Source organism: Chiloscyllium punctatum, chromosome 15 (genome assembly GCF_047496795.1).
Source record: "Chiloscyllium punctatum isolate Juve2018m chromosome 15, sChiPun1.3, whole genome shotgun sequence".
NCBI lineage: Eukaryota > Metazoa > Chordata > Chondrichthyes > Orectolobiformes > Hemiscylliidae > Chiloscyllium > Chiloscyllium punctatum.
The window spans coordinates 19321332-19339577 of record NC_092753.1 but is presented as its reverse complement, the minus strand read 5'-3'; the positions used below and the strand labels follow the sequence as shown (position 1 = coordinate 19339577).

Genomic DNA, 18246 nt, shown 5'->3' with positions numbered 1-18246 from the left:
TGATTTTCTTTGAAGGATAAAGAATGGATGGAGTGTATCCGATGTAGATCAACCTGATGATAAGAAGGACCATAAGACGCAGTATTTATAGCAAAAGGATTACAGTTTAATGCAGCTGAAATGATATATTAAACACATTTAGGTTAAGCCTTTCATCTTTTATAATGGGTTTACTAGTTTCCGTTCTTTAATATAAGAACCTCAGAACCTTTTCAAAGTTAGGTTGTCGAGATAACTTCAGGTTGTCTAACAAGAGATGCCATCTCAGCTCAGACAATGCATTAAAGGTGTGAGGTTAAAGTCTGTCTGTGTCCCAATCTTGAGTCAGACTGGTTCTAGCCTCCCAGTCGGAGAGCACTTCAGCGCTCTGTGCCTTTCGGTCTCGGACCCCTGGGTGACAATCCTCCAAGGCAGACTATGGGACAGCCAACAATGCAAAGTGGCCAAGCAGAGGCTGATAGTCAAGTTCGGTACCCATGGGGATGACTTTAACAGGGCACTTTGGTTCATGTCACACGACACGTGACAACACTGCACTGTATACTATTTCACGGACACTACACAAGTACACGCACACACACAAAAGCACACTCCTACCGACCCACACACTATTGCATACCCTCTCTCAAACACAAGCTCTCTCTCATAAACTCACTCAAACACTTCCACATTCACAGCCACTCACGCACATTCTCGCAAATTGATACCCCAGTACACTCACACACATGCACCTACACACACTCTCACAGACCCGCATATCCCGACATGCACACACACACACAGACACACACACACACAGCCACACACACCCACACATGCACCCACAAACACACACATGCATGCACCCACACACGCAGACACACACACACACAGGACACACACCCACACATGCACCCACACACACACATGCAGCCACACACGCAGACACACACACACACACACACAGACATACACACATACAAACGGTCCACCCCCACACACACACACTGATTCCGGGTTCTCACGACTCTCAGCTGGAGACTATCATTGCCTGCAGACCCGACCTTCATCCCCCCACGACACCATGAAGGGTAACACTTGTTCATGCCCTTACACAGCCGTCTGTGCCCTCCCTTGACACCGTCCTTTCCATCTTGCCCACCGCCCCTCCATGCCTCTCTACCTCCTTCCTGCGCAGGTTTGCTCTGACAATGTCAATTTCACGTCCTTTGTCAATTTCACTTCCTATGTCAATTTCACCGCACTACGTTTTCTTTTTCCCCTCACGAACCGGGATCACCCTACGCTGTGCTTGCTGACCCCACCCCCTACGTTTGCCTTCCCGGATAGCGCTTTGTGTTTCGTTGGACCCGCAGGAGTAGCTGCGGACGTTCTGCTTAAACCTGAGCGGATAACACTGTTCTGCTCGGAGACAGGGAGGTCTGTGGATGCTGGAGCCCGAAACATCGATTTCCCTGCTGTGCGTTTCCAGCAACACACTCTCGACACTGTTCTGCCACGACCCTGTCTCGGTTGCACACAATCCCATTCATCATTAAGGCGCCACGGCATCCCAAGGACTTGGGACCCATGGGAACTAAATGATGACAGCGGCCTCAGCACTCTGCACCCCCTGACCTTGGAAAGCCCATCTTGGTTCAGGTTACCTATCTAGGGCAGGGAGGGTTTTGCGTGCACTGCCTTCCCACATCAGTGGAAGCGACCTTCACTAAACAGCTGCCCATGACTACCCCTTGCTGTGAAGTTAAACATCACACAACACCAGGTTATAGTCCAACAGATTTAATTGGAAGCTCTAGATTTCGGACAACCACCTGATGAAGGAGCAGCGCTCCGAAAGCTAGTGCTTCCAATTAAACCTGTTGGTCTATAACCTGGTGTTGTGTGATTTTTAACTTTCTATACCCCAGTCCAACACTGGCATCTCCAAATCATGCCCTCCTGTGAAAACCCCTTACTGCTGACTGACACCTCCCCCTCTTCTACAAAGTAAAAGAGAAACCTGCAAATCTATCAACGGGATCGAACTTCAAATTAATACATATTCCTCGAGAGGGTTCTGCTTCCCGAACTGTTACCCGGAATTCCCTCCTCTCCACAATTACTGCAGCGTGGCCTCAGTCTAATGGTTCCTCTGTTTTTGCCGTTTTTGTTTTCTAAGAAAACTCTTGAGAAGTTTTAGAAACTGAAAGAACTGCAGAATTATGTGGGGCATGGATAGGATAAATAGACAAAGTCTTTTCCCTGGGGTCGGGGAGTCCAGAACTAGAGGGCATAGGTTTAGTGTGAGAGGCGAAAGATATAAAAGCGACCAAAGGGTCAACGCTTTCATCCAGAGGGTGGTACGTGTGTGGAATGAGCTGCCAGAGGAAGTGGCGGAGGCTGGTACAATTGCAACATTTTCCAGGCATTTGGATGGGTATATGAATAGGAAGGGTTTGGAAGGATATGGGCCGGGTGCTGGCAGGTGGGACTAGATTGGGTTGGGATATCTGGTCGGCATGGGCAGGTTGGACCGAAGGGTCTGTTTCCGAGCTGTACATCTCTATCTCGATGACTATGTCTACGCTGTAAATCAGAAACCAAACCCGAAGTCGGTGGTAAAGCTGTATGAAGAGAAATCAGAGTTGACGTTTCGGTCCGGTGAACCTTTCTGAGAACTTGACAAGTTTTAATTGTGTGATCGTTCCAGGGTTGCCCTGGGATTTTCGTGCTATTTCTGTTATTGATTGATTTCAGATGATGAGAAATCCGAAATGCTGCTTTGTGTGTATTAAAAAGTGAGGCGGGGCATCAGGAGACCGATCCACTCAGTAAAACTCGGTCTTTGATGACTTCTCAATTCTAATATTTCACTGCAAAATTTCCAACAAAACAACAACGAAATTTCGAGTCAAGAACTATTATGGCACATCAGCTGATTTCTTGGGCGCTGCTGGCTGTCGCGATGGTGGTATAGTGGTGAGCATAGCTGCCTTCCAAGCAGTTGACCCGGGTTCGATTCCCGGCCATCGCAAGCAGTGCATTTTAACACCACTCCACAACCAAAAGAGCCGATCGATTCAGTGGGAATAAAACACCTCCGTCTGCACATCACATTGAGTCTGCCAGACCTCTGGAGTGCAGACACAACTTTGAAGTTGAGGATGTCCCCAGGAGGATTAAGGAGTCAAGTCGAGCACGGTTCAAAGAAACACGAGTCATGGCAGAATTCCTTGGTTTTCCATCTTATTTCGAAAGAAATGTTTCCGGATTTCACTCATTTCAACATTACTCTCATTTTGTTTTTTGTGAACTACAGCCTAATATCAAGTGAAATGTGGGTGGACAGTTCACAAATATCCAAACAACGTTATTTCTCATATCGAATCGGTAATGTTATTGTTTTAGGTGCAGGTCAGAAATAGGAGGAGTGGACACCAGCTGCTTTTATATTTCCAGTATGAGAAAATGATTCGATAAAACTCTGAGAGATGATAGAAGTGACCACAGAGTGAGTGAAAGTTTAATCCAGGATAAAGTTAAAAATCACACAACACCAGATTACAGTCCAACAGCTTTACTTGGAAGCACTAGTTTTAGGAGTGCTCCGAAAGCTACTTGGACGATAACCTGGTATTGTGTGATTTTGAACTTTGTCCTCCCCAGTCCACCACAGGCTCCTCCACGTCATCATCCGATATAGTCATCATGGATTTGTTAAGGGAAGGTAGTGTCTGATGAAGGTGACTGATTTTCTTTGAAGGATAAAGAATGGATGGAGTGTATCCGATGTAGATCAACCTGATGATAAGAAGGACCATAAGACGCAGTATTTATAGCAAAAGGATTACAGTTTAATGCAGCTGAAATGATATATTAAACACATTTAGGTTAAGCCTTTCATCTTTTATAATGGGTTTACTAGTTTCCGTTCTTTAATATAAGAACCTCAGAACCTTTTCAAAGTTACGTTGTCGAGATAACTTCAGGTTGTCTAACAAGAGATGCCATCTCAGCTCAGACAATGCATTAAAGGTGTGAGGTTAAAGTCTGTCTGTGTCCCAATCTTGAGTCAGACTGGTTCTAGCCTCCCAGTCGGAGAGCACTTCAGCGCTCTGTGCCTTTCGGTCTCGGACCCCTGGGTGACAATCCTCCAAGGCAGACTATGGGACAGCCAACAATGCAAAGTGGCCAAGCAGAGGCTGATAGTCAAGTTCGGTACCCATGGGGATGACTTTAACTGGGCACTTTGGTTCATGTCACACGACACGTGACAACACTGCACTGTATACTATTTCACGGACACTACACAAGTACACGCACACACACAAAAGCACACTCCTACCGACCCACACACACATGCATACCCTCTCTCAAACACAAGCTCTCTCTCATAAACTCACTCAAACACTTCCACATTCACAGCCACTCACGCACATTCTCACAAATTGATACCCCAGTACACTCACACACATGCACCTACACACACTCTCACACACTCGCATATCCCTACATGCATACACACACACACAGACACACACACACACAGCCACACACACCCACACATGCACCCACACACACACACATGCAGCCACACACACACGCATGCACCCACACACGCAGACACACACACACACACATATACACACACACACACACACAGTCCCCCCCGCCCCCCCCACACACACTGATTCCGGGTTCTCACGACTCTCAGCTGGAGACTATCATTGCCTGCAGACCCGACCTTCATCCCCCCACGACACCATGAAGGGTAACACTTGCTCATGCCCTTACACTGCCGTCTGTGCCCTCCCTTGACCCCGTCCTTTCCATCTTGCCCACCGCCCCTCCATGACGCTCTCCCTCCTTCCTGCGCAGGTTTGCTCTGACAATGTCAATTTCACGTCCTTTGTCAATTTCACTTCCTGTGTTAATTTCACCGCACTACGTTTTCTTTTTCCCCTCACGAACCGGGATCACCCTACGCTGTGCTTGCTGACCCCACCCCCTACGTTTGCCTTCCCGGATAGCGCTTTGTGTTTCGTTGGACCCGCAGGAGTAGCTGCGGACGTTCTGCTTAAACCTGAGCGGATAACACTGTTCTGCTCGGAGACAGGGAGGTCTGTAGATGCTGGAGCCCGAAACATCGATTTCCCTGCTGTGCGTTTCCAGCAACACACTCTCGACACTGTTCTGCCACGACCCTGTCTCGGTTGCACACAATCCCATTCATCATTAAGGCGCCACGGCATCCCAAGGACTTGGGACCCATGGGAACTAAATGATGACAGCGGCCTCAGCACTCTGCACCCCCTGACCTTGGAAAGCCCATCTTGGTTCAGGTTACCTATCTAGGGCAGGGAGGGTTTTGCGTGCACTGCCTTCCCACATCAGTGGAAGCGACCTTCACTAAACAGCTGCCCATGACTACCCCTTGCTGTGAAGTTAAACATCACACAACACCAGGTTATAGTCCAACAGATTTAATTGGAAGCTCTAGATTTCGGACAACCACCTGATGAAGGAGCAGCGCTCCGAAAGCTAGTGCTTCCAATTAAACCTGTTGGTCTATAAACTGGTGTTGTGTGATTTTTAACTTTCTATACCCCAGTCCAACACTGGCATCTCCAAATCATGCCCTCCTGTGAAAACCCCTTACTGCTGACTGACACCTCCCCCTCTTCTACAAAGTAAAAGAGAAACCTGCAAATCTATCAACGGGATCGAACTTCAAATTAATACATATTCCTCGAGAGGGTTCTGCTTCCCGAACTGTTACCCGGAATTCCCTCCTCTCCACAATTACTGCAGCGTGGCCTCAGTCTAATGGTTCCTCTGGTTTTGCCGTTTTTGTTTTCTAAGAAAACTCTTGAGAAGTTTTAGAAACTGAAAGAACTGCAGAATTATGTGGGGCATGGATAGGATAAATAGACAAAGTCTTTTCCCTGGGGTCGGGGAGTCCAGAACTAGAGGGCATAGGTTTAGTGTGAGAGGCGAAAGATATAAAAGCGACCAAAGGGTCAACGCTTTCATCCAGAGGGTGGTACGTGTGTGGAATGAGCTGCCAGAGGAAGTGGCGGAGGCTGGTACAATTGCAACATTTTCCAGGCATTTGGATGGGTATATGAATAGGAAGGGTTTGGAAGGATATGGGCCGGGTGCTGACAGGTGGGACTAGATTGGGTTGGGATATCTGGTCGGCATGGGCAGGTTGGACCGAAGGGTCTGTTTCCGAGCTGTACATCTCTATCTCGATGACTATGTCTACGCTGTAAATCAGAAACCAAACCCGAAGTCGGTGGTAAAGCTGTATGAAGAGAAATCAGAGTTGACGTTTCGGTCCGGTGAACCTTTCTGAGAACTTGACAAGTTTTAATTGTGTGATCGTTCCAGGGTTGCCCTGGGATTTTCGTGCTATTTCTGTTATTGATTGATTTCAGATGATGAGAAATCCGAAATGCTGCTTTGTGTGTATTAAAAAGTGAGGCGGGGCATCAGGAGACCGATCCACTCAGTAAAACTCGGTCTTTGATGACTTCTCAATTCTAATATTTCACTGCAAAATTTCCAACAAAACAACAACGAAATTTCGAGTCAAGAACTATTATGGCACATCAGCTGATTTCTAGAGCGCTTCAGCCTGTAGCGATGGTGGTGTAGTGGTGAGCATAGCTGCCTCCCAAGCAGTTGACCCGGGTTCGATTCCCGGCCATCGCAAGCAGTGCATTTTAACACCACTCCACAACCAAAAGAGCCGATCGATTCAGTGGGAATGAAACACCTCCGTCTGCACATCACATTGAGTCTGCCAGACCTCTGGAGTGCAGACACAACTTTGAAGTTGAGGATATCCCCAGGAGGATTAAGGAGTCAAGTCGAGCACGGTTCAAAGAAACACGAGTCATGGCAGAATTCCTTGGTTTTCCATCTTATTTCGAAAGAAATGTTTCCGGATTTCACTCATTTCAACATTACTCTCATTTTGTTTTTTGTGAACTACAGCCTAATATCAAGTGAAATGTGGGTGGACAGTTCACAAATATCCAAACAACGTTATTTCTCATATCGAATCGGTAATGTTATTGTTTTAGGTGCAGGTCAGATATAGGAGGAGTGGACACCAGCTGCTTTTATATTTCCAGTATGAGAAAATGATTCGATAAAACTCTGAGAGATGATAGAAGTGACCACACAGTGAGTGAAAGTTTAATCCAGGATAAAGTTAAAAATCACACAACACCAGATTACAGTCCAACAGCTTTACTTGGAAGCACTAGTTTTAGGAGTGCTCCGAAAGCTACTTGGACGATAACCTGGTATTGTGTGATTTTGAACTTTGTCCTCCCCAGTCCACCACAGGCTCCTCCACGTCATCATCCGATATAGTCATCATGGATTTGTTAAGGGAAGGTAGTGTCTGATGAAGGTGACTGATTTTCTTTGAAGGATAAAGAATGGATGGAGTGTATCCGATGTAGATCAACCTGATGATAAGAAGGACCATAAGACGCAGTATTTATAGCAAAAGGATTACAGTTTAATGCAGCTGAAATGATATATTAAACACATTTAGGTTAAGCCTTTCATCTTTTATAATGGGTTTACTAGTTTCCGTTCTTTAATATAAGAACCTCAGAACCTTTTCAAAGTTACGTTGTCGAGATAACTTCAGGTTGTCTAACAAGAGATGCCATCTCAGCTCAGACAATGCATTAAAGGTGTGAGGTTAAAGTCTGTCTGTGTCCCAATCTTGAGTCAGACTGGTTCTAGCCTCCCAGTCGGAGAGCACTTCAGCGCTCTGTGCCTTTCGGTCTCGGACCCCTGGGTGACAATCCTCCAAGGCAGACTATGGGACAGCCAACAATGCAAAGTGGCCAAGCAGAGGCTGATAGTCAAGTTCGGTACCCATGGGGATGACTTTAACAGGGCACTTTGGTTCATGTCACACGACACGTGACAACACTGCACTGTATACTATTTCACGGACACTACACAAGTACACGCACACACACAAAAGCACACTCCTACCGACCCACACACACATGCATACCCTCTCTCAAACACAAGCTCTCTCTCATAAACTCACTCAAACACTTCCACATTCACAGCCACTCACGCACATTCTCACAAATTGATACCCCAGTACACTCACACACATGCACCTACACACACTCTCACACACCCGCATATCCCTACATGCATACACACACACACAGACACACACACACACAGCCACACACACCCACACATGCACCCACACACACACACATGCAGCCACACACACACGCATGCACCCACACACGCAGACACACACACACACACACACACATATACACACACACACACACACACAGTCCCCCCCGCACCCCCCACACACACTGATTCCGGGTTCTCACGACTCTCAGCTGGAGACTATCATTGCCTGCAGACCCGAGTTTCATCCCCCCACGACACCATGAAGGGTAACACTTGCTCATGCCCTTACACAGCCGTCTGTGCCCTCCCTTGACCCCGTCCTTTCCATCTTGCCCACCGCCCCTCCATGACGCTCTCCCTCCTTCCTGCGCAGGTTTGCTCTGACAATGTCAATTTCACTTCCTTTGTCAATTTCACTTCCTGTGTCAATTTCACCGCACTACGTTTTCTTTTTCCCCTCACGAACCGGGATCACCCTACGCTGTGCTTGCTGACCCCACCCCCTACGTTTGCCTTCCCGGATAGCGCTTTGTGTTTCGTTGGACCCGCAGGAGTAGCTGCGGACGTTCTGCTTAAACCTGAGCGGATAACACTGTTCTGCTCGGAGACAGGGAGGTCTGTAGATGCTGGAGCCCGAAACATCGATTTCCCTGCTGTGCGTTTCCAGCAACACACTCTCGACACTGTTCTGCCACGACCCTGTCTCGGTTGCACACAATCCCATTCATCATTAAGGCGCCACGGCATCCCAAGGACTTGGGACCCATGGGAACTAAATGATGACAGCGGCCTCAGCACTCTGCACCCCCTGACCTTGGAAAGCCCATCTTGGTTCAGGTTACCTATCTAGGGCAGGGAGGGTTTTGCGTGCACTGCCTTCCCACATCAGTGGAAGCGACCTTCACTAAACAGCTGCCCATGACTACCCCTTGCTGTGAAGTTAAACATCACACAACACCAGGTTATAGTCCAACAGATTTAATTGGAAGCTCTAGATTTCGGACAACCACCTGATGAAGGAGCAGCGCTCCGAAAGCTAGTGCTTCCAATTAAACCTGTTGGTCTATAACCTGGTGTTGTGTGATTTTTAACTTTCTATACCCCAGTCCAACACTGGCATCTCCAAATCATGCCCTCCTGTGAAAACCCCTTACTGCTGACTGACACCTCCCCCTCTTCTACAAAGTAAAAGAGAAACCTGCAAATCTATCAACGGGATCGAACTTCAAATTAATACATATTCCTCGAGAGGGTTCTGCTTCCCGAACTGTTACCCGGAATTCCCTCCTCTCCACAATTACTGCAGCGTGGCCTCAGTCTAATGGTTCCTCTGTTTTTGCCGTTTTTGTTTTCTAAGAAAACTCTTGAGAAGTTTTAGAAACTGAAAGAACTGCAGAATTATGTGGGGCATGGATAGGATAAATAGACAAAGTCTTTTCCCTGGGGTCGGGGAGTCCAGAACTAGAGGGCATAGGTTTAGTGTGAGAGGCGAAAGATATAAAAGCGACCAAAGGGTCAACGCTTTCATCCAGAGGGTGGTACGTGTGTGGAATGAGCTGCCAGAGGAAGTGGCGGAGGCTGGTACAATTGCAACATTTTCGAGGCATTTGGATGGGTATATGAATAGGAAGGGTTTGGAAGGATATGGGCCGGGTGCTGGCAGGTGGGTCTAGATTGGGTTGGGATATCTGGTCGGCATGGGCAGGTTGGACCGAAGGGTCTGTTTCCGAGCTGTACATCTCTATCTCGATGACTATGTCTACGCTGTAAATCAGAAACCAAACCCGAAGTCGGTGGTAAAGCTGTATGAAGAGAAATCAGAGTTGACGTTTCGGTCCGGTGAACCTTTCTGAGAACTTGACAAGTTTTAATTGTGTGATCGTTCCAGGGTTGCCCTGGGATTTTCGTGCTATTTCTGTTATTGATTGATTTCAGATGATGAGAAATCCGAAATGCTGCTTTGTGTGTATTAAAAAGTGAGGCGGGGCATCAGGAGACCGATCCACTCAGTAAAACTCGGTCTTTGATGACTTCTCAATTCTAATATTTCACTGCAAAATTTCCAACAAAACAACAACGAAATTTCGAGTCAAGAACTATTATGGCACATCAGCTGATTTCTAGAGCGCTTCAGCCTGTAGCGATGGTGGTATAGTGGTGAGCATAGCTGCCTTCCAAGCGGTTGACCCGGGTTCGATTCCCGGCCATCGCAAGCAGTGCATTTTAACACCACTCCACAACCAAAAGAGCCGATCGATTCAGTGGGAATGAAACACCTCCGTCTGCACATCACATTGAGTCTGCCAGACCTCTGGAGTGCAGACACAACTTTGAAGTTGAGGATGTCCCCAGGAGGATTAAGGAGTCAAGTCGAGCACGGTTCAAAGAAACACGAGTCATGGCAGAATTCCTTGGTTTTCCATCTTATTTCGAAAGAAATGTTTCCGGATTTCACTCATTTCAACATTACTCTCATTTTGTTTTTTGTGAACTACAGCCTAATATCAAGTGAAATGTGGGTGGACAGTTCACAAATATCCAAACAACGTTATTTCTCATATCGAATCGGTAATGTTATTGTTTTAGGTGCAGGTCAGAAATAGGAGGAGTGGACACCAGCTGCTTTTATATTTCCAGTATGAGAAAATGATTCGATAAAACTCTGAGAGATGATAGAAGTGACCACAGAGTGAGTGAAAGTTTAATCCAGGATAAAGTTAAAAATCACACAACACCAGATTACAGTCCAACAGCTTTACTTGGAAGCACTAGTTTTAGGAGTGCTCCGAAAGCTACTTGGACGATAACCTGGTATTGTGTGATTTTGAACTTTGTCCTCCCCAGTCCACCACAGGCTCCTCCACGTCATCATCCGATATAGTCATCATGGATTTGTTAAGGGAAGGTAGTGTCTGATGAAGGTGACTGATTTTCTTTGAAGGATAAAGAATGGATGGAGTGTATCCGATGTAGATCAACCTGATGATAAGAAGGACCATAAGACGCAGTATTTATAGCAAAAGGATTACAGTTTAATGCAGCTGAAATGATATATTAAACACATTTAGGTTAAGCCTTTCATCTTTTATAATGGGTTTACTAGTTTCCGTTCTTTAATATAAGAACCTCAGAACCTTCTCAAAGTTACGTTGTCGAGATAACTTCAGGTTGTCTAACAAGAGATGCCATCTCAGCTCAGACAATGCATTAAAGGTGTGAGGTTAAAGTCTGTCTGTGTCCCAATCTTGAGTCAGACTTGTTCTAGCCTCCCAGTCGGAGAGCACTTCAGCGCTCTGTGCCTTTCGGTCTCGGACCCCTGGGTGACAATCCTCCAAGGCAGACTATGGGACAGCCAACAATGCAAAGTGGCCAAGCAGAGGCTGATAGTCAAGTTCGGTACCCATGCGGATGACTTTAACTGGACACTTTGGTCAATGTCACACGACACGTGACAACACTGCACTGTATACTATTTCACGGACACTCACAAGTACACGCACACACACAAAAGCACACTCCTACCGACCCACACACTATTGCATACCCTCTCTCAAACACAAGCTCTCTCTCATAAACTCACTCAAACACTTCCACATTCACAGCCACTCACGCACATTCTCACAAATTGATACCCCAGTACACTCACACACATGCACCTACACACACTCTCACAGACCCGCATATCCCTACATGCACACACACACACAGACACACACACACACAGCCACACACACCCACACATGCACCCACAAACACACACATGCATGCACCCACACACGCAGACACACACACACACAGGACACACACCCACACATGCACCCACACACACACATGCAGCCACACACACACGCATGCACCCACACACGCAGACACACACACACACACACAGACATACACACATACACACGGTCCCCCCCACACACACACACTGATTCCGGGTTCTCACGACTCTCAGCTGGAGACTATCATTGCCTGCAGACCCGACCTTCATCCCCCCACGACACCATGAAGGGTAACATTTGTTCATGCCCTTACACAGCCGTCTGTGCCCTCCCTTGACCCCGTCCTTTCCATCTTGCCCACCGGCACTCCATGGCGCTCTACCTCCTTCCTGCGCAGGGTTGCGCTGACAATGTCAATTTCACCTCCTTTGTCAATTTCACTTCCTATGTCAATTTCACCGCAATACGTTTTCTTTTTCCCCTCACGAACCGGGATCACCCTACGCTGTGCTTGCTGACCCCACCCCCTACGTTTGCCCTCCCGGATAGCGCTTTGTGTTTCGTTGGACCCGCAGGAGTAGCTGCGGACGTTCTGCTTAAACCTGAGCGGATAACACTGTTCTGCTCGGAGACAGGGAGGTCTGCAGATGCTGGAGCCCGAAACATCGATTTCCCTGCTGTGCGTTTCCAGCAACACACTCTCGACACTGTTCTGCCACGACCCTGTCTCGGTTGCACACAATCCCATTCATCATTAAGGCGCCACGGCATCCCAAGGACTTGGGACCCATGGGAACTAAATGATGACAGCGGCCTCAGCACTCTGCACCCCCTGACCTTGGAAAGCCCATCTTGGTTCAGGTTACCTATCTAGGGCAGGGAGGGTTTTGCGTGCACTGCCTTCCCACATCAGTGGAAGCGACCTTCACTAAACAGCTGCCCATGACTACCCCTTGCTGTGAAGTTAAACATCACACAACACCAGGTTATAGTCCAACAGATTTAATTGGAAGCTCTAGATTTCGGACAACCACCTGATGAAGGAGCAGCGCTCCGAAAGCTAGTGCTTCCAATTAAACCTGTTGGTCTATAACCTGGTGTTGTGTGATTTTTAACTTTCTATACCCCAGTCCAACACTGGCATCTCCAAATCATGCCCTCCTGTGAAAACCCCTTACTGCTGACTGACACCTCCCCCTCTTCTACAAAGTAAAAGAGAAACCTGCAAATCTATCAACGGGATCGAACTTCAAATTAATACATATTCCTCGAGAGGGTTCTGCTTCCCGAACTGTTAGCCGGAATTCCCTCCTCTCCACAATTACTGCAGCGTGGCCTCAGTCTAATGGTTCCTCTGTTTTTGCCGTTTTTGTTTTCTAAGAAAACTCTTGAGAAGTTTTAGAAACTGAAAGAACTGCAGAATTATGTGGGGCATGGATAGGATAAATAGACAAAGTCTTTTCCCTGGGGTCGGGGAGTCCAGAACTAGAGGGCATAGGTTTAGTGTGAGAGGCGAAAGATATAAAAGCGACCAAAGGGTCAACGCTTTCATCCAGAGGGTGGTACGTGTGTGGAATGAGCTGCCAGAGGAAGTGGCGGAGGCTGGTACAATTGCAACATTTTCCAGGCATTTGGATGGGTATATGAATAGGAAGGGTTTGGAAGGATATGGGCCGGGTGCTGGCAGGTGGGACTAGATTGGGTTGGGATATCTGGTCGGCATGGGCAGGTTGGACCGAAGGGTCTGTTTCCGAGCTGTACATCTCTATCTCGATGTCTATGTCTACGCTGTAAATCAGAAACCAAACCCGAAGTCGGTGGTAAAGCTGTATGAAGAGAAATCAGAGTTGACGTTTCGGTCCGGTGAACCTTTCTGAGAACTTGACAAGTTTTAATTGTGTGATCGTTCCAGGGTTGCCCTGGGATTTTCGTGCTATTTCTGTTATTGATTGATTTCAGATGATGAGAAATCCGAAATGCTGCTTTGCGTGTATTAAAAAGTGAGGCGGGGCATCAGGAGACCGATCCACTCAGTAAAACTCGGTCTTTGATGACTTCTCAATTCTAATATTTCACTGCAAAATTTCCAACAAAACAACAACGAAATTTAGAGTCAAGAACTATTATGGCACATCAGCTGATTTCTTGGGCGCTGCTGGCTGTCGCGATGGTGGTATAGTGGTGAGCATAGCTGTTTTCCAAGCAGTTGATTTGGGTTCAATTCCCCGCTATCGCATGCTCTGAGCTTTGAACCACTCAACAATAATAAACAAAAAGAGCCAGTGCATTCAGTGGTAATTAAACACTTCCATCTCTACGTGACATTGAGGCCGCCTGCATCTTCTGAGATAGACAATTTTGGCCAAGTACCTGCCGCGTACATGGTGGGTGTGTCCCCACGTGCAATGGTGGTACCTGTGTTGACACTCTGACACATCTTGCAGCAGCTGCCCTGACAGGGTTATATGGTGTCATGGTCAATGTGGTCCTGAAGGCTAGGCAGTTTGCTGTGAACAATGATCTGTTTCAGGTTTGGTGGCGATCTAAAGCTGAGCAGTGGAGGCAGAGGGAAGGTCTTGGCGAGGTGCGCATCCTCAGCGACAATGTGTTGCAGTCTGCGAAGAACATGGTGCAGTCTTTTGTTTCTGACCTGCACCATCCAACACAAGGGCAACAATTATTGTCTGTTCTCTCATTCTCTCTGATCAGGGAACTTCATTGTTCCACAAGTTAGTGACCACTACTGGCCACAAGTGGGAATTGCAACCAACCCGCAGAAATACTCAAGAGTCTGTCCGGGTGAATGAAGTGAGCAAAACAGATTCTGTCTGTGCACGACACAATCAGATTGGTGTACATTTCAATTAAAAAATAAAATTACCGATTCGATGTAATAAATAATGTTCTTTGGATATTTGTGAACTTCCCACCCACATTTCACTTGATATTAAGCTGTATTTCACAAAAAAACCTGAGAGTTATGTTGAAAGGAGTGAAATCCGGAAACATTTCTTTTGAAATAAAATGAAAAACCAAGGAATGCTGCCCTGACTCCAGTCTATTTGAACCATGTATTGACCTGACTCCTGAATCCGCTAGGGCGCAACATCAACTTCAAAATTGTGGTTTCACTACAAAGGTCTGGCAGATGGAAGTGTTTAATTACCACTGAATGCACCGGCTCTTTTTGTGTTTTATTGTTGAGTGGTTTAAAGTTGGCAGCTTGCGATGGCTGGCAATTGAACCCAAGGCAACTTCTTGGAAGGCAACTCTGTTCACCACTATACCACCATCACAACAGCCCACAACGCCCGACAAATCAGCTGATGTACAATAATAGTTCTTGACTATTGGGCGGTGGACGCTCAGAGCCCTGGTCCTCTTCCGACACCGGGACACCCAGATGCTCGGGAGAAAAGGTCCTTCTCCCGCGCCAAAGCATCTGGTAAAACAGTCTAGGAGGGAGGAGTGAGGATAAAACCTTCCTCCCCTTCACTGCTCGATGACCCAGCAGAGTTATAAAGATTACAGCCTGCACCCCCATGGCCAGTGGAATGGTGGCAGCAGGGGAATCTGCTGCGATCCCCCAGGGTTCTGAGTAAGTCAGGCTGCAGTACTGGAGAGGCAGGAGGCACCACCGGTTCACCCCTGGGGAGGGACAGCATTTTACGCACGACACAGGGAAATCCTCCCTCTGCAGGGCAGCACCTCTTCCCCGAGGAAACAGTGGCTGCAGTAAAGGCTCTCTCCCTTCACTGCCCGCCCTGTGGTAATGGGGCCTGAGGCTCCTCTGCAACTTCTCCTGGAAAATGATTGGCTGGGGAAAACAGGTGCATGGTAAGGATGGGGAAATCGAGATGTGACACAGCTACTGTAGGGTGGAGGTCAGCAGCAGCAGATTCTGAGGTCAGAGCTCGGGCCTGGTTCGGGCTCAGGGACCCCAGGGCCTGCTGTCATAGGGTGAGGGTCAGACATGGAGGTCCAGGGATTGACACATTAGGGCAGGCTTTGCACACGGAAACAGAGAGCTGGGGGCTAGGGTTCCCACGCCGGGACGATGCTGGTGCAGCTGCAGGGGTGGGGTAGGATGAGGGTCCGAGGGGGAATGGTGTTCCGTCAGTGGGAGTGGGATCATTGTGGTGTCTACCCTCTGGTCGGACAGTCACCTTCCATTTCTCCCCACCCCCCCTCCCCCGCCACTGCTGCCAGAGGCTGAGGCACCAGCAGCTCCTGGCTTAGACCCCGCTGATGGGGTCTTAGTTGCTGTCTTAGGGGGAGAGGAAGTAGGATGGTAGTGCCACCTATGACTGTCGGTGTAGGCTGGGCAGCCTTCTGGGTGGAGCAATTCTTCCTCATGTGCTGTGAGGTGGGGCGCAAGTAGCACCGCGTGCTGTCTGCAGTCCAGAAAAAGCGGTAGGCCGCATTGAGGAAGGTAAAGGAACCCTCGATGATCTTCTCCCGGGCCAAGCAAATGGATGCCTGGCGCTGGAAGAAGTACACCAGTTTGAGGACGGTGTCCTTCAGACCGAGCAGGAGCGACAGTGCATCTGATCACATTTCCCCTAGAGTTTGGAGATGGGGAAGGAGAGTTATTTGTGAATAAAGTGGGATGTTGGAGATCATGACCTGCTCGAAAGTAATCTCCAATGGGTTGATGGGAAGAAATGTCCCGCCCACAGTAAGCCCCTTCTGCACCGTCAGGTGGATTGCCTGCTCAGTCTGAATGAAAAATATGGCCTTCCTGTATATCGTGGAGATTTTGGAATCTCTCATGGCCGACCATACTAGCCATGTCCTCACTGCAAGCCTTGATGGTCATACTTGGATGGTGATCTGCCTTCACACCCGGGTGCTTGGTTAGGGGCATGAAGGGGGTGGGGTTGTAGCCAGGGCTGGAACAGTCACGTCCAAGGCAGAGGCTACACTGGCATAAGTACAGCTGGGGCCTGCCATTTTGGTGCTCACCATGGTGTGCTGCTGGTTGGCCCCAGAAGATCTCCTCCCTCACGGGCCTCATGCAACAGTAGCGATCCTGGCACTGGAAGGCCCTGGCAGCAGCAGCAATCACCCCATTTGCTGATGGGGCCCAGGCAGCAGCAGCAGAGGTAGATCCAGGCAGCAGCAACAGTCCCCAGGTGCAAAGCCCTGTGCCTCTGTGTGCAAAAGTAGCATTCTGCTCGTAGAATGCATACTTATTGAGCTAAGAAGTGAAGAGTTGCTTGAGAAAAGTCACCAGGGCTCTTGAAAGGACACCCTCCATGAAACTTGCTGGATTTGTGAACTCAATCATCTCACCTTTTGTCTATGACAAGTTTGGGTAACATACATATAAAACCTGTTTCCGTAAGCTGATTAGTACAAGCACTAGCGGCACAGTTTTAAGATTTGAGCTTGAGATGCTGGGGGGCAATATGGGGAGGAATTTTTTTTAAAAGAGTAAATGCAAATGACCTGGAATTGTTGCTTACTAGGGTGGAAGCAAAGATCATCAATGATTTCAAAAGGAAGTTGAATTGGTACTTGAAGAAAGTAAACTGCACGGCTTGGGGTTCGGGTGATGTATGGGAGTGATTTGCTTGCACTGCAGACAGCTAGTATGAACTATATGGATTTGGTTGCTGCCTTCTATGCTATAAATTACCCTATGATCCAGTAAATGTCTCTGAATGAATCTTGTGTTTATATAAGAGTAAAGGAACTTGATTCAAAAGGTCATCCACTCAGGGAAGACCTTTGTACTATCCTTGGATTTGCAGAAAGCATTTGACAAAATACCAATGAAAGACTATTGTGCAAGATAAAAGCGCACGGTGAAAGGGCTAATATATTAACAGAAGATTGACTTGCTAGCAGAAAACCAAGTATGAATGAATGCATCGATCTGATTGGCAGGATTGATGAGTAGAACTCTGCATGTGTCTGTGCTTTGGCCTCAGTATTTTACGATGACTTTGAGGGGGAGCAAAGACAAGTTCGCTATATATACACATGACATCAAGTTAGAAAAGCATGTTGTGTAGTGGATATAAGGTGGTTGGTTGCAGGTCAATGCAGGCAGGTTTATTCAGAAATAATGAATCTGCACAGCAAAATGTGAATGACTGCTATCCTTTGTTATGAGAGAACACAAACATCAAAGTAAGGTTTTTATGCTTCAGTTATATAGAGCATGAGTGAGACTGTACCTCAAATAGTGTGCAAGTTGGTGACCTGACTCAAAGAATGATGTAAATGCATTGCAGGCAGATTAGAGGAAGTTTTCTGAAATGATACCTGGAACGATTGGCTTGTGCTATGAGGAAAGGTTGAACAGACTAGGTTTGTTTGCATTGGAGTTTAGAAGGGC

The 18246-nt window shown here is 47.5% G+C and overlaps 3 non-coding genes across 3 annotated transcripts; all 3 read left to right on the top strand.

The window, feature by feature from the left end:
• The first annotated feature begins 2944 nt into the window (after positions 1-2944).
• On the top strand, positions 2945-3016 carry trnag-ucc (transfer RNA glycine (anticodon UCC)). Its single transcript has one exon. It is a non-coding gene; the product is annotated as a tRNA-Gly (tRNA).
• Positions 3017-6627: 3611 nt separating this feature from the next.
• On the top strand, positions 6628-6699 carry trnag-ccc (transfer RNA glycine (anticodon CCC)). Its single transcript has one exon. It is a non-coding gene; the product is annotated as a tRNA-Gly (tRNA).
• Positions 6700-10318: 3619 nt separating this feature from the next.
• trnag-ucc (transfer RNA glycine (anticodon UCC)) lies at positions 10319-10390 on the top strand. The gene has a single exon. It is a non-coding gene; the product is annotated as a tRNA-Gly (tRNA).
• Positions 10391-18246: the final 7856 nt, after the last annotated feature.